This window comes from Thalassophryne amazonica, chromosome 1 (assembly GCF_902500255.1).
Source record: "Thalassophryne amazonica chromosome 1, fThaAma1.1, whole genome shotgun sequence".
Lineage (NCBI taxonomy): Eukaryota > Metazoa > Chordata > Actinopteri > Batrachoidiformes > Batrachoididae > Thalassophryne > Thalassophryne amazonica.
The window spans coordinates 93,414,734-93,429,844 of record NC_047103.1 but is presented as its reverse complement, the minus strand read 5'-3'; positions in this window follow the sequence as shown (position 1 = coordinate 93,429,844).

Below are 15,111 nucleotides of genomic sequence, written 5' to 3'. Positions count from 1 at the left end.
CCTCAGTGGAGTGATATGTTGGAAATGCAGACTGCAATGGCTCAAAGAGAGTATTCTCAGTAAAGTGGTTCATGAACTGCTGTGAAATCAATTTTTTTTTCAAGAATTTTAAACAAAATGATAGATTTGCTCTTGGCCTATAATTTTTTCAATACATTAGCATCAAGATTCGATTTCCTATGTAACAGTTTAATCACTGCAGCTTTGAATAAATGTCAAATAACCAGGTTTTGCTTTTAGCAGACATTACAAGTTTTGTCAGCACACCCAGTGAGATACTATGAAATTCAGTTATTCTAGGTAATGTATCAGTGATGACGCCCACCTCGATAACAGGGTGTAGTGGCTGAATTAACACTAGGACTCCCAGAACTCTAACACAACAAGAACTGCCAAGGCCATCAATTTGACGGGTAGCATTCTGGTGGATGGAATGCGTGGGTGGTAATGGTGTCATCGCATTCCATTGGCCAGAATGCTAAAGGTTTTCTAAAACCTTTGCTAAAGGAGTGGGTGTGACTGTGTTTGTTTTTCTGTTTGTGGCCCTGTGACAGACTGGCATCCTGTCCTGGGTGTACCCCACCTTGCCCTCTATGACTGCTGGGATAGGCTTCAGCCCCCCGCAACCCTTGATTGGACTAAGCGGTTGAAAATGAGTGTGTGTGTGTGTGTGTGGGTGTGTGTGTTAGCTGTCTCCTTCTCAAACAGTGCGCCAGAGCAGTGCTTGCTAGGCAATGCTCGCGCCCACACTCAGCCGTGGGAAAAGAAATACATTGCAAATAATAGGGCCGTCAAAATAGTGGCTGCAGTAGTTAGAGGTAGAAATACTTATATCTCCTTTTTACTTTTTTTTTAAGGACACAGTAACAAACAGGACAAAGGCTTCAACAAAGTCAGGATGCCGGGAAGAGAATGGTTTTAATTAACCAGAGTTATGACAGGTCAAACTTTCAAAACCATTAAATTGACTCTCCTGGTGGTTCTAGTGTTTAAGGCATGCTGGGATATATTTAACCTAATGTCATCTATTTTCTTCTTGAGGTAATCTAAAAAATCTTGTGCTGTAAAAGGAGAACAACATACAGGTGGTTGTCCATGAATAAGTGTTTCCACCATGTCAAACAGGAACTTGGAATTATACTTGTTTTTTGGGATGAAATCAGAGTAGTAGGCCTACTTTGTAGCCAGTATTGCATGCTTATAGTCTAGAATAGCATTGCACCACAAAAGGTGGAATACATTTCAACTATGCCATTTTCGTTCTAGACCTCTAGCTTTACTCTTAAGACCAATCATGTAGGTGACGACTGAACCAAGGTAACTGTGCCTTGGGGGGAGCATGGTTGTCATTTGAAACAGTTTAACCCCCCAGGATAATTACAGGAGAATTACAAAGACTTTCTTGACAAGAAAATTTACAGATGTCCTAATGTTGTATCCAGTGGTGGGCACAGCTAACCAAAAATTTAGCTTCGATAACCATTAATTAGATAGCTGAAATGTTATCTTTTATGATGATAAACCAATACACTACTAAAAAAAAAAAAGATTTTTATTACAGATAACCAATAACCGATAACTATTAGTATTGATTTGGGCGCAGCCACATCAGATTATACTGTCGGCTTCTAATAAACCAGTTTCACTTTAAGCGCCGCAGGGGCTGCTGGACAGACTCAAGGATCACAAACACAAAGAACACATGAAAAATGAATAAATAAAAAAATAAAACCCCAAACACTATCATCGTCTTTCAAAAGTAGTAAAACACAGTATTAGAAGTCACAGTTTACCTTGGTATTAGATACACCGTCACATATAGACAAACAAAATACATTCATACCCACACGCACACCTATGGACAATTTAAAGTTTGCAATCAATCTAACCTGCATGTTTTTGGATGTGGAAGGAAGCACACGGGGAGAACATGCAAACTCCACACAGAAAGGCCACAGGTGGGAATCAAACCCATGACCTTCTTGCTGTGAGGCAACAGTGCTAACCACTAATCCACCGTGTTGCCGGGTGATGGCATCATGAAAAGTAAATTAATCTATAGTTCATGATACTGTTGCGAAAAGCACCACATTTCAAATCACCACATCGTGATGGGAGCAAAAATTCATGTTCTGACGGGAGCACAAAATGTAGGCTGATGTGGAGGGGTCTGTGGGGCTACTGGTTAGGGATAGGGGAAGGGAGAGGATTAGGTTATGGTTAGGGTTTGGGGAATGGGTAGAGATAGAAATATTAAATTAAAAAAAACCTGTCATGTGCCCATTTCGTGATGAGAGCATGAAAAAAAGGTGTGAGACTGGGCAGGCTCAAACCTGTGCTCTGGGCACATAAGGTCTGGATTCATGTTCCACATTATTCAAGGGCTTGATGTGGGCAGTTTGTAGGAATATCAGAACATCAACTAATCAGAGTGTTACCTGTCAACCCTTTTAAACAGGAGCAAAACGCACACAGAGCTGTACTACTGAATGGATGAAAGGGACAGGTGAGGTGTTGAGAGGATTTCTGGATAAGGAAACAGATCTGCATGGAGACAGTCATCTTGGGCTCAAACAACAAAGGTGACAAGTTGATGTGTTTGGTACTTGGTTTGTCCAGGTTATAATTGGGTTGCACTGGATTAAGTTTGTAAAATGAGCACTTGAGTATTCACATGAGTCATGTTGCTTGCAATACAAGGAAACAGATGACATACAACCCCAATAAGTATTTGAACACCCTGCAATTTTCTACATTTTGTTATGTTACAGCCTTATTCTGTCGCATACATCCCCTGACATCGGGGTGACTGAGAAATTATTGTAAAGTGCTTTGAAAGTCTGTTGCAGATGGAAAAGCGCTATATAAATGCAGTCTATGTACCATTTATTCCAAAATGGATAAATCTCCTTTTTTCCCCTCAAAATTCTACACACAATACTGCAGAATGAAGGTGTTGAAGCAGAGCAAACAGTGATTTCTGACATCTGCCAATCCGGCTCTGGATCACCTCCAAATTCAGTGGAGTCTTCCACGCCCTGATATCTACAATGAGGAAATAAGTATTTGAACACCCTGCGGTTTTGCAAGTTCTCCCACTTAGAAATCATGGAGGGGTCTGAAATTTTCATCTTAGGTGCATGTCCACTGTGAGAGACATAAAAAAAAAAAATCCGGAAATCACAATGTATGATTTTTTAATAATTTATTTGTATGTTACTGCTGCAAATAAGTATTTCAACACTGTGGAAATCAATGTTAATATTGGTACAGTAGCCTTTGTTTGCACACACTGCAGCAGGGATTTTGGTCCACTCCTCCATACAGATCTTCTTCAGATCTTTCAGGTTTGGAGTTTCAGCTCCCTCCAAGAGTTCTATTGAGTTCAGGTCTAGAGATTGGCCAGGCCACTCCAGGACCTTGAAATGCTTCTTACGGAGCCCCTCCTTAGTTGCCCTGGCTGTGTGTTTGGGTTCATTGTCATGCTGGAAGACCAGCCATGACCCATCTTCAATACTCTACTGAGGGAAGGAGGTTGTTTGCCAAAATCTCGCAATACATGACCCCATCCATCTTCCTTCAATACGGTGCAGTCGTTCCTGTCCCCTTTGCAGAAGAGCACCCCCAGAGTTATGATGTTTCCACCCCCATACTTCACGGTTGGGATGGTTTTCTTGGTGTTGTTCTCATCCTCTAAACATGGTAAGTGGAGTTGATTCCAAAAAGCTCTATTCTGGTCTCATCTGACACATGACCTTCTCCCATGCCTCCTCTGGATCATCCAGATGGTCACTGGTGAACTTCAAACAGGCCTGGACATGTGCTGGCTTGAGCAGGGGGACTTTGCTGCTCTGCAGGATTTCAAACCATGACAGCGTCATGTGTTACTAATGTAATCTTTGTGACTGTGGTCCCAGCTCTCTTCAGGTCATTGACCAGGTCCTCCTGTGTAGTTCTGAGCTTTCTCAGAATCATCCTTACCCCACAAAGTGAGATCTTGCATGGAATCCCAGACCAAGGGAGATTGACAGTCATCTTGTGTTCCTTCCACTTTCTAATAAATAATCATAACAGTTGTTGTCTTCTACCAAGCTGCTTGCCTGTTGTGCTGTAGTCAATTCCAGCCTTGTGCAGATCTACAGTTTTGTCCCTGATGTCCTTAGACAGCTCTTTGGTCTTGGCCATGGTAGACAGGTTGGAGTGTGATTGTGTGAACAGGTTTCTTTTATACAGGTAACAAGTTCAAACAGGTGGAATTAATACAGGTAAAGAGTGCAGAATAAGAGGGCTTCTTAAAGAAAAAATTAACAGGTCTGTGTGAGCCAGAATTCTTGCTGGCTGGTAGGTGTTCAAATACTTATTTGCAGCAGTAACATACAAATCAATTGTTAAAAAAAAATCATACATTGTGATTTACAGATTTTTTTTTTTTTTTTTTTTAGATTATGTCTCTCACAGTGGACATGTACCTAAGATCAAAATTTCAGACCACTCCATGATTTCTAAGTGGGAGAACTTGCAAAAACGCAGGGTGTTCAAATACTTATTTTCCTCACTGTATATATATATATATATATATATATATATATATATATATATATATATATATATATATATATATATATATATATACACGAAAGGGATACGTGTTTCGGACTGATTGTCATGGTAAAAGGTCAGATATGGGAAAATATCAGACTGGAAATCAGCCAATCAGAGCGCACATAGTGTCACAGCCATATAATAAATTTTTTTGATATTGCGCCAAAAGTTGCAGTAAACAATTCAGACTCAGGTTGAGTTTAGTTTATTTAAAGTTTGAAGTCCAGTAGTTTTTTAGACCATAGCATGTAAGACCAACCCAGTCTCATGGAAAGTCGTGATTCAGCAGCACAAAATATACATTAATCTGTTGGTTTGTGATATTGTCATGAAAAGCGCCACATTTTCGTCACAGCAGCACAAATTAATTCTAATTGATTCCGTGATGGCTGCATGAAATTAAAAGTGAAACGGGGGGTGGGGTGGTTATTGTTATGGTTGGGGAGAAGGAGTAGGATTAGGTTATGGTTGGGGTTGGGGGTAGGAGTAGGGTTAGTAATAACGTTTTAAAAACAACCCAGTCATGAAAATTTCGTGACGGGAGGACGAAAAAAAAAAATATGAGACTGGGCTGGTAAGACAGATTTGCAAGTGACTGATTATACTTGTTACAGATGTGACAGATATTTACATAAATTCTTGGTAGTCATGTTTGTCCATGTACTGTTTTTAAAACAAAACTGGATATAGAACACAGACTGTTCAAACAATCACAGATGTCCAGCAGCCATAATATAATTCATAAATCCAACATGAAGACCAGATGTTGCGTGTGCAAACAAATATTAGATGTCTGCAGTCGATCGGTGTCACTGCTATTATTACAATGATTTATTATCCAGTGGGAAAACAAAAGGTTACTTAATTCTCAGTGGACAGATGGCTGGTGTTTTCTCTCTTACACTATAAACAAATCAATGTGGCTCATGTGCACGAGTGGGTTCAGCAAAATCCTGAGACCCGCATTGGTCCAGGTATGCAGGGCAGTACCTTGTATGGAAGCTCCTTGTTTCAGTGAGACACCAGCTGTAAGTCACTTTCTGTTATGAAACAGGGAGACTGGTGAGGACACAAAATGCAATGTGGCAGAATGGCCTAAAATGCAGGTTTATTGTCCAACAAGTAATGATAATTGCAATGTTGACTGGTGAAGCAGTGGAGGAGAACTCTGGAGAAGTGGAAGGTCGAGAGTAGAAACCAGGTGGGCCAGTGGAGCTGCTGGTAGCTGCAGAACTGCAAAGCAGCAAAAACAAAGTCAAACCAAGTGAACAGGACAAAATCAGAGCAAAAGCACAGAACACGCAACAAGGTGACTGAGGCCAACTTTAACACATGGTGAGTGGAATAATCTGGTGATGACCTCCAGCTAAGCCAGGTCTTAAGGAGACACTACTAATTGCAGCTCCACTGGAGAAAAAAAACAAAAAACAGGAGGTAGGAGAGGAAACCAGGAATCCAACCCCAACATTAAACCACAATGCTTTCAGTGAGTCATCGTAAATGTTTCATTTCCCTAAAGTGCTGCTATCAAACCTTTACCATTTCTTGTACTACTACTACTACTACTACTACTACTACTATACTACTACTACTACTATTACTACTAGTAGTAGTAGTAGTAGTAGTAGTAGTTTGGTAAATATTTTCAGCTCCTTCCAACAACTCGAAAGGCGAGGTGATGAGAGGCAGTGGATAACGATTCTTAACGATGATGTCATTTACCCCACAAAAATCAATACAATGGCAAAGCGACTTGTCTTTTTCTCAAACAAAGAAAAACCCCGCCCCTGCGGGCACAATGAAGCACGAATCAAACTAGCTGCTAAGTACTCTTGCATATATTCATTGATGGCGTTGCCATCAGGAGCTGACAGTGAAAAGAGCTTTCCCGAGGGGGGCTTGCACAATCATGGGGCGGTAGCGATTTAGCCTTGCTCAGATCAGGTTGGAATCTGGCCGAGAACAAGCAGATTTAGAAAGACAGGACTTTTTGCAGGCTGAACCCCACAAAACAATATCTCCCTTAGACCAATTCAAGTTTGGACTGTGTTGTTGTAAACAGGTTTGCCCCAGAATAAGCGAAACCATCATATTATCAAATATGTGACACTGTCATGGAAACGGACTAAGTACGGTGAGAAATACAACCCAATTCATGGCCATCCACAGCGTGCACCACCAGAGGGTGCAAGAGCTTAAACAATTTCAGGTGCAGGGACCTGGCAAGAGAAGACAAAATCAAGTTAGCATCAGAATCGGAATCGACAATTGGCTATTATGTGACCAGAATGTCCACAGCAAAAACAAAGTCTGCCTTCTCAGCATCACCCCCTCTCGGCAGAAGAAAGACGAGTGCGACCCAGTTGCATGGGTTCCTCTGTGCTGCGGTGTGGAGGATCCGTGGTGACATGGCTGGAAGAGGACATACGGACGAGAGAGGTAGCAGAGCGTCGGTCAGGTAGCCGGGCAGCACGGCGAGGATGGTCTTGAGGACGCCGGTCGGTCAGTATGGCGAAAGCGATGAGCTCATCGAGGTCTTTGGGCAGATCAACGGCCACCAGCTGATCCTGGATATTCTCGTCAAGCCCCTGGAAGAAGACATCATGGAGCGCCGCAGGATTCCAATCACTCTTGGCTGCCAGAATGCAGATGTCCACGGCATAGTCAGTGACTCGGCGTCCGCCCTACCTCAACCTCATCAGGGTACGGGCCACTTCTTGCCCTGGAGAGGTATGCTGGAAAACCAATCACAGAGCAGCTGTGATTGGTTTTCCAGTGCCAACCACACTCAGCTGTTGCCCATGCCGCAGCATGACCAGTCAGGTGAGTGATTATGTAAGCTATTTTCGCCCTGTCAGATGGGAACTTGAATGACATGAGCTCAAAATTTAACTCACTCAGTAAATCAGTCACCAGACTCGCCTGCGAAGCATTCAGGTGGACACAGCAGATTGCAGTAGTCAGGTTCAGGTACAGAAGCTGGTGCAGGTGCTGATGGCCCCGGTGGAGGCGCACAATCTCGCTACTGCTGAAAGCGATAGCTGGTAAAGAAACAAGCCATGGTACCAGTTGGTACCAGTTGGTTGTGCATCTGGTTCCAAACACTTGCTTGATAGTGCAAACGCTTGATATGATATTTGGCAGATCCAAAGTTGACGGCAGATTTTCTTACGATTTTCCCTGCACAAAAGAGTTTCACTCGTGCTTTGTCGCATGTGTCCTCATTGATTGTGCCATACATTTTACAGATGAATCGCTCTGCTGCTCTGACCATGTATTCAGTGAGGGTTGTTTTACCAAGTTCAGTTAAATCCTTGTGATGTTCCTGGAACAGATTCCAAGCTTTTTTCTTACTATGGCCACTGAATTGTGACACAGTATCACTACCTGATATGGCACGGAAAGCGAATATTGCATCAAATTCACTTTTATTATGTTCAAAAGCCAGGAAGTTTGACCAGTCAGACAGAAGCAGGACTGGTGCATCTTCTGCTCTGCAATGAACTGGTCTGTGCCCTTGCTTCCATTTAGCTCTGGTGCCTGGCTTGATGGATTCTTACTATTACCGTCAAAGACTACCGTATTTTCTGCACCATAAAGCGCACCGGATTATAAGGCGCGCCCTCAATTATCGGGTACTTAACCCTTACAAAAGGCGCACCGGATTATAAGGCACGGCCTCAATTAGTGGGTACTTAACCCTTACAAAAGGCGCACGCTAAAACATATAGTCTACAAAAAAAAAAAAGGTCACGGAAGCAAAATGGTGAGTTTATTTGAACTTTTTAACAACTTTGAACTACTGGTATTTAACAATATGGTACTCACATTATTTTTTATTATGGTTCTGTCACAAATCCATCGAAGTCTTCATCTTCTGTGTCTGAACTGAACAGCTGGTCTTCTAGCTGTGGCCACCTCGCTTTGTTTCTGCGGAAACTCCGTTTGGTCTTTTTAACTTGGCGCAGTTCATTTTCTTGTGTCCTCTCGCAGCTGCTCTATTCCCATGAACAACCGCGTAACTGATAGCCTGCAGGTTGAATTGTGCCTCGTAAGCATGTCTCTTCGCTGGCGCCATTTCTGGGGGTCCTTAGACAAACAAATGTTGTTTTGCAGGATACCTGTAGTATACGGTAACTACCGGAGGAGTGGCGGAGGTAAGTGTACGTACCACGGACTCTTCTCTGATTGGTTTATCGCTGGCAGCGTACGTACTCTACGCTACCAGCGTACGTACTTTACGTATTACGTAATGTTCTCCGATTGGTTTATCGCTGCCAGGGTATGTACTCTACGCTGCTAGCATACGTACTTTACGTATTACGTCCTTGTGTCAGCGTGAAATGGTCCGATATTCTGACGGTCAAAGACAACGTCGGTCGTTTTTACAGATTTTGGAATTCAGTGCGCACATAAGGCGCACCGGATTATAGGGCGCACGGCTGATTTTTGTGAAAATTTAAGGCTTTTAGGTGCGCCTTATGGTGCGGAAAATACGGTACGTCGATCCACTGATATCATGCTCCCATAGCCAGAACTGTATCAGCAAACGTGTTTGCGTAGTCTCCAAATATTTTTCCATGTCAAGATTTCCCTAGCACCATTATGAGTGGTTGGCTGTCAATGAGCAAACAACTCAAACCAACAAATGTGATATCTTCAGGAACCTGTAGCGCTTGTGTCAAAATATCAGCCAACATGGACTTGTTGGTTGCAAGCAGACTGCCACTGATCATGGCCAGAGAGAGTGGGACAGGCATCAGCTCATGATGCAGAATATTCTCCAGGTTTACTTGTTGTTCTGTCCTGTAAGTGGTTATGAGCCTTTGTAGAATGTTTGTATCAACTTTGATAGAGGTTTGTTTTCCTTTCACATTTCATATTATATGTGGATGACCACATATAATGCAGAAAATGTCGGTGCCTTATTCTTTGGAATTGGGGTCTCTAGTGTGACATGTTTGTCAGAATCTGGATTTTCACACAAATGCATGATCAATCAATCAATCAATCAATTTTTTTTTATATAGCGCCAAATCACAACAAACAGTTGCCCCAAGGCGCTTTATATTGTAAGGCAAGGCCATACAATAATTATGTAAAACCCCAACGGTCAAAACGACCCCCTGTGAGCAAGCACTTGGCTACAGTGGGAAGGAAAAACTCCCTTTTAACAGGAAGAAACCTCCAGCAGAACCAGGCTCAGGGGGGGGCAGTCTTCTGCTGGGACTGGTTGGGGCTGAGGGAGAGAACCAGGAAAAAGACATGCTGTGGAGGGGAGCAGAGATCGATCACTAATGATTAAATGCAGAGTGGTGCATACAGAGCAAAAAGAAAAAGAAACAGTGCATCATGGGAACCCCCCAGCAGTCTACGTCTATAGCAGCATAACTAAGGGATGGTTCAGGGTCACCTGATCCAGCCCTAACTATAAGCTTTAGCAAAAAGGAAAGTTTTAAGCCTAATCTTAAAAGTAGAGAGGGTGTCTGTCTCCCTGATCTGAATTGGGAGCTGGTTCCACAGGAGAGGAGCCTGAAAGCTGAAGGCTCTGCCTCCCATTCTACTCTTACAAACCCTAGGAACTACAAGTAAGCCTGCAGTCTGAGAGCGAAGCGCTCTATTGGGGTAATATGGTACTACGAGGTCCCTAAGATAAGATGGGACCTGATTATTCAAAACCTTATAAGTAAGAAGAAGAATTTTAAATTCTATTCTAGAATTAACAGGAAGCCAATGAAGAGAGGCCAATATGGGTGAGATATGCTCTCTCCTTCTAGTCCCCGTCAGTACTCTAGCTGCAGCATTTTGAATTAACTGAAGGCTTTTTAGGGAACTTTTAGGACAACCTGATAATAATGAATTACAATAGTCCAGCCTAGAGGAAATAAATGCATGAATTAGTTTTTCAGCATCACTCTGAGACAAGACCTTTCTGATTTTAGAGATATTGCGTAAATGCAAAAAAGCAGTCCTACATATTTGTTTAATATGCACTTTGAATGACATATCCTGATCAAAAATGACTCCAAGATTTCTCACAGTATTACTAGAGGTCAGGGTAATGCCATCCAGAGTAAGGATCTGGTTAGACACCATGTTTCTAAGATTTGTGGGGCCAAGTACAATAACTTCAGTTTTATCTGAGTTTAAAAGCAGGAAATTAGAGGTCATCCATGTCTTTATGTCTGTAAGACAATCCTGCAGTTTAGCTAATTGGTGTGTGTCCTCTGGCTTCATGGATAGATAAAGCTGGGTATCATCTGCGTAACAATGAAAATTTAAGCAATACCGTCTAATAATACTGCCTAAGGGAAGCATGTATAAAGTGAATAAAATTGGTCCTAGCACAGAACCTTGTGGAACTCCATAATTAACTTTAGTCTGTGAAGAAGATTCCCCATTTACATGAACAAATTGTAATCTATTAGACAAATATGATTCAAACCACCGCAGCGCAGTGCCTTTAATACCTATGGCATGCTCTAATCTCTGTAATAAAATTTTATGGTCAACAGTATCAAAAGCAGCACTGAGATCTAACAGAACAAGCACAGAGATGAGTCCACTGTCCGAGGCCATAAGAAGATCATTTGTAACCTTCACTAATGCTGTTTCTGTACTATGATGAATTCTAAAACCTGACTGAAACTCTTCAAATAGACCATTCCTCTGCAGATGATCAGTTAGCTGTTTTACAACTACCCTTTCAAGAATTTTTGAGAGAAAAGGAAGGTTGGAGATTGGCCTATAATTAGCTAAGATAGCTGGGTCAAGTGATGGCTTTTTAAGTAATGGTTTAATTACTGCCACCTTAAAAGCCTGTGGTACATAGCCAACTAACAAAGATAGATTGATCATATTTAAGATCGAAGCATTAAATAATGGTAGGGCTTCCTTGAGCAGCCTGGTAGGAATGGGGTCTAATAAACATGTTGATGGTTTGGATGAAGTAACTAATGAGAATAACTCAGACAGAACAATCGGAGAGAAAGAGTCTAACCAAATACCGGCATCACTGAAAGCAGCCAAAGATAACGATACGTCTTTGGGATGGTTATGAGTAATTTTTTCTCTAATAGTTAAAATTTTGTTAGCAAAGAAAGTCATGAAGTCATTACTAGTTAAAGTTAATGGAATACTCAGCTCAATAGAGCTCTGACTCTTTGTCAGCCTGGCTACAGTGCTGAAAAGAAACCTGGGGTTGTTCTTATTTTCTTCAATTAGTGATGAGTAGAAAGATGTCCTAGCTTTACGAAGGGCTTTTTTATAGAGCAACAGACTCTTTTTCCAGGCTAAGTGAAGATCTTCTAAATTAGTGAGACGCCATTTCCTCTCCAACTTACGGGTTATCTGCTTTAAGCTACGAGTTTGTGAGTTATACCACGGAGTCAGACACTTCTGATTTAAAGCTCTCTTTTTCAGAGGAGCTACAGCATCCAAAGTTGTCTTCAATGAGGATGTAAAACTATTGACGAGATACTCTATCTCCCTTACAGAGTTTAGGTAGCTACTCTGCACTGTGTTGGTATATGGCATTAGAGAACATAAAGAAGGAATCATATCCTTAAACCTAGTTACAGCGCTTTCTGAAAGACTTCTAGTGTAATGAAACTTATTCCCCACTGCTGGGTAGTCCATCAGAGTAAATGTAAATGTTATTAAGAAATGATCAGACAGAAGGGAGTTATCAGGGAATACTGTTAAGTCTTCTATTTCCATACCATAAGTCAGAACAAGATCTAAGATATGATTAAAGTGGTGGGTGGACTCATTTACTTTTTGAGCAAAGCCAATAGAGTCTAATAATAGATTAAATGCAGTGTTGAGGCTGTCATTCTCAGCATCTGTGTGGATGTTAAAATCGCCCACTATAATTATCTTATCTGAGCTAAGCACTAAGTCAGACAAAAGGTCTGAAAATTCACAGAGAAACTCACAGTAACGACCAGGTGGACGATAGATAATAACAAATAAAACTGGTTTTTGGGACTTCCAATTTGGATGGACAAGACTAAGAGACAAGCTTTCAAATGAATTAAAGCTCTGTCTGGGTTTTGGATTAATTAATAAGCTGGAATGGAAGATTGCTGCTAATCCTCCACCCCGGCCCGTGCTACGAGCATTCTGACAGTTAGTGTGACTCGGGGGTGTTGACTCATTTAAACTAACATATTCATCCTGCTGTAACCAGGTTTCTGTTAGGCAGAATAAATCAATATGTTGATCAATTATTATATCATTTACCAACAGGGACTTAGAAGAGAGAGACCTAATGTTTAATAGACCACATTTAACTGTTTTAGTCTGTGGTGCAGTTGAAGGTGCTATATTATTTTTTCTTTTTGAATTTTTATGCTTAAATAGATTTTTGCTGGTTATTGGTAGTCTGGGAGCAGGCACCGTCTCTACGGGGATGGGGTAATGAGGGGATGGCAGGGGGAGAGAAGCTGCAGAGAGGTGTGTAAGACTACAACTCTGCTTCCTGGTCCCAACCCTGGATAGTCACGGTTTGGAGGATTTAAGAAAATTGGCCAGATTTCTAGAAATGAGAGCTGCTCCATCCAAAGTGGGATGGCTGCCGTCTCTCCTAACAAGACCAGGTTTTCCCCAGAAGCTTTGCCAATTATCTATGAAGCCCACCTCATTTTTTGGACACCACTCAGACAGCCAGCAATTCAAGGAGAACATGCGGCTAAACATGTCACTCCCGGTCTGATTGGGGAGGGGCCCAGAGAAAACTACAGAGTCCGACATTGTTTTTGCAAAGTTACACACCGATTCAATGTTAATTTTAGTGACCTCCGATTGGCGTAACCGGGTGTCATTACTGCCGACGTGAATTACAATCTTACCAAATTTACGCTTAGCCTTAGCCAGCAGTTTCAAATTTCCTTCAATGTCGCCTGCTCTGGCCCCCGGAAGACAATTGACTATGGTTGCTGGTGTCGCTAACTTCACATTTCTCAAAACAGAGTCGCCAATAACCAGAGTTTGATCCTCGGCGGGTGTATCGTCGAGTGGGGAAAAACGGTTAAAGATGTGAACGGGTTGGCGGTGTACACGGGGCTTCTGTTTAGGGCTACGCTTCCTCCTCACAGTCACCCAGTCGGCCTGCTTTCCCGGCTGCTCGGGATCTGCCAGGGGGGAACTAACGGCGGCTAAGCTACCTTGGTCCGCACCGACTACAGGGGCCTTGCTAGCTGTAGAATTTTCCACGGTGCGGAGCCGAGTCTCCAATTCGCCCAGCCTGGCCTCCAAAGCTACGAATAAGCTACACTTATTACAAGTACCATTACTGCTAAAGGAGGCCGAGGAATAACTAAACATTTCACACCCAGAGCAGAAAAGTGCGGGAGAGACAGGAGAAGCCGCCATGCTAAATCGGCTAAGAGCTAGTAGCTACGCTAAGCTAGCGGATTCCTAAAAACACGCAAAGCGAATAATGTGTAAATAATTTAGAGGTGATTCAGCAGAAGGAGTGCTTTAGTTAAGGCACGTAAAGATTACACTGGGAAACAAATCGTAATCTAGATAACTAGATCAATCTAACTGCGCAGATCAAACAGCTAACAGATACAGAAAAACACCGCTGTGCTCCGGAACAAGAAGTGATACAATACCGCAGTGAGAGCCGACCACCAGTAGAGTCAAGTAAAAAGTAAAAAAAAAAAAAAAAATAAAAAGGTAAAAAAGTAAAAAAGTCTTGAAAAAGACTATTAGTTCAAAGTCCAAAGCAGCAGGTAGCAGTCTCTGTGTAAACAGTCCCAACAGAGAGCCAAAATTAACAGATGATGTTGACAAATGATGACAAAAGAAGCCAATTGCTTCTGCCCCAGGTGTTCGGACTGAAGGACGGATTCTGGTACCGATGGTTTTGCTCCATCCTTGTTGACTATGTTTTGCATTGTGTTTCCACTGTGCTTGAACATGCCATTCTATTGAAGCACCATTCTAAGAGGTGCAACCAGTTGAACTTCAGTGGTCTCATCTGCTGCCATCCTGCTCTTTGTACACTCATTGGGCACATATTCATCATCGCCATCATCCGTAGAGAACTTAAGCATCATTTTGGTGTGGTGAGTGATGATGGTCCTGAGGTTATAGGAGAGTGTCCATCTACATTGTGCAGAATGTATCCTTGTTATACCTATGAGGCCTCCGCTCTTCTTTCCATTTGCATTCAGTCATTAAATCCTTTGGTCTGCTGAAATCTGGTTGAATTATCAGTCAGACTGCTTGACCACAAAGTTGCCAAGCTGGAACTCGTTATGGACTTCAGATGGAAGGACAGACATTTCTGCCAGAATAGACTGATTTGACAGTTTGATTAATCAACACAGACACATTAGAAGTTTTTTATATATGAATAAAAGAATACTCGTGCATTTTTTATTTTAAGCAAAGGTCTTTCCTTTTACTTTGACCTAAAGATAATAGCTGATTTTCCAGGCCCAAAGTTTATGACCATGTCTTATCATGGGGGAAGATGTTCCTGCAGTCTGGAGAGGT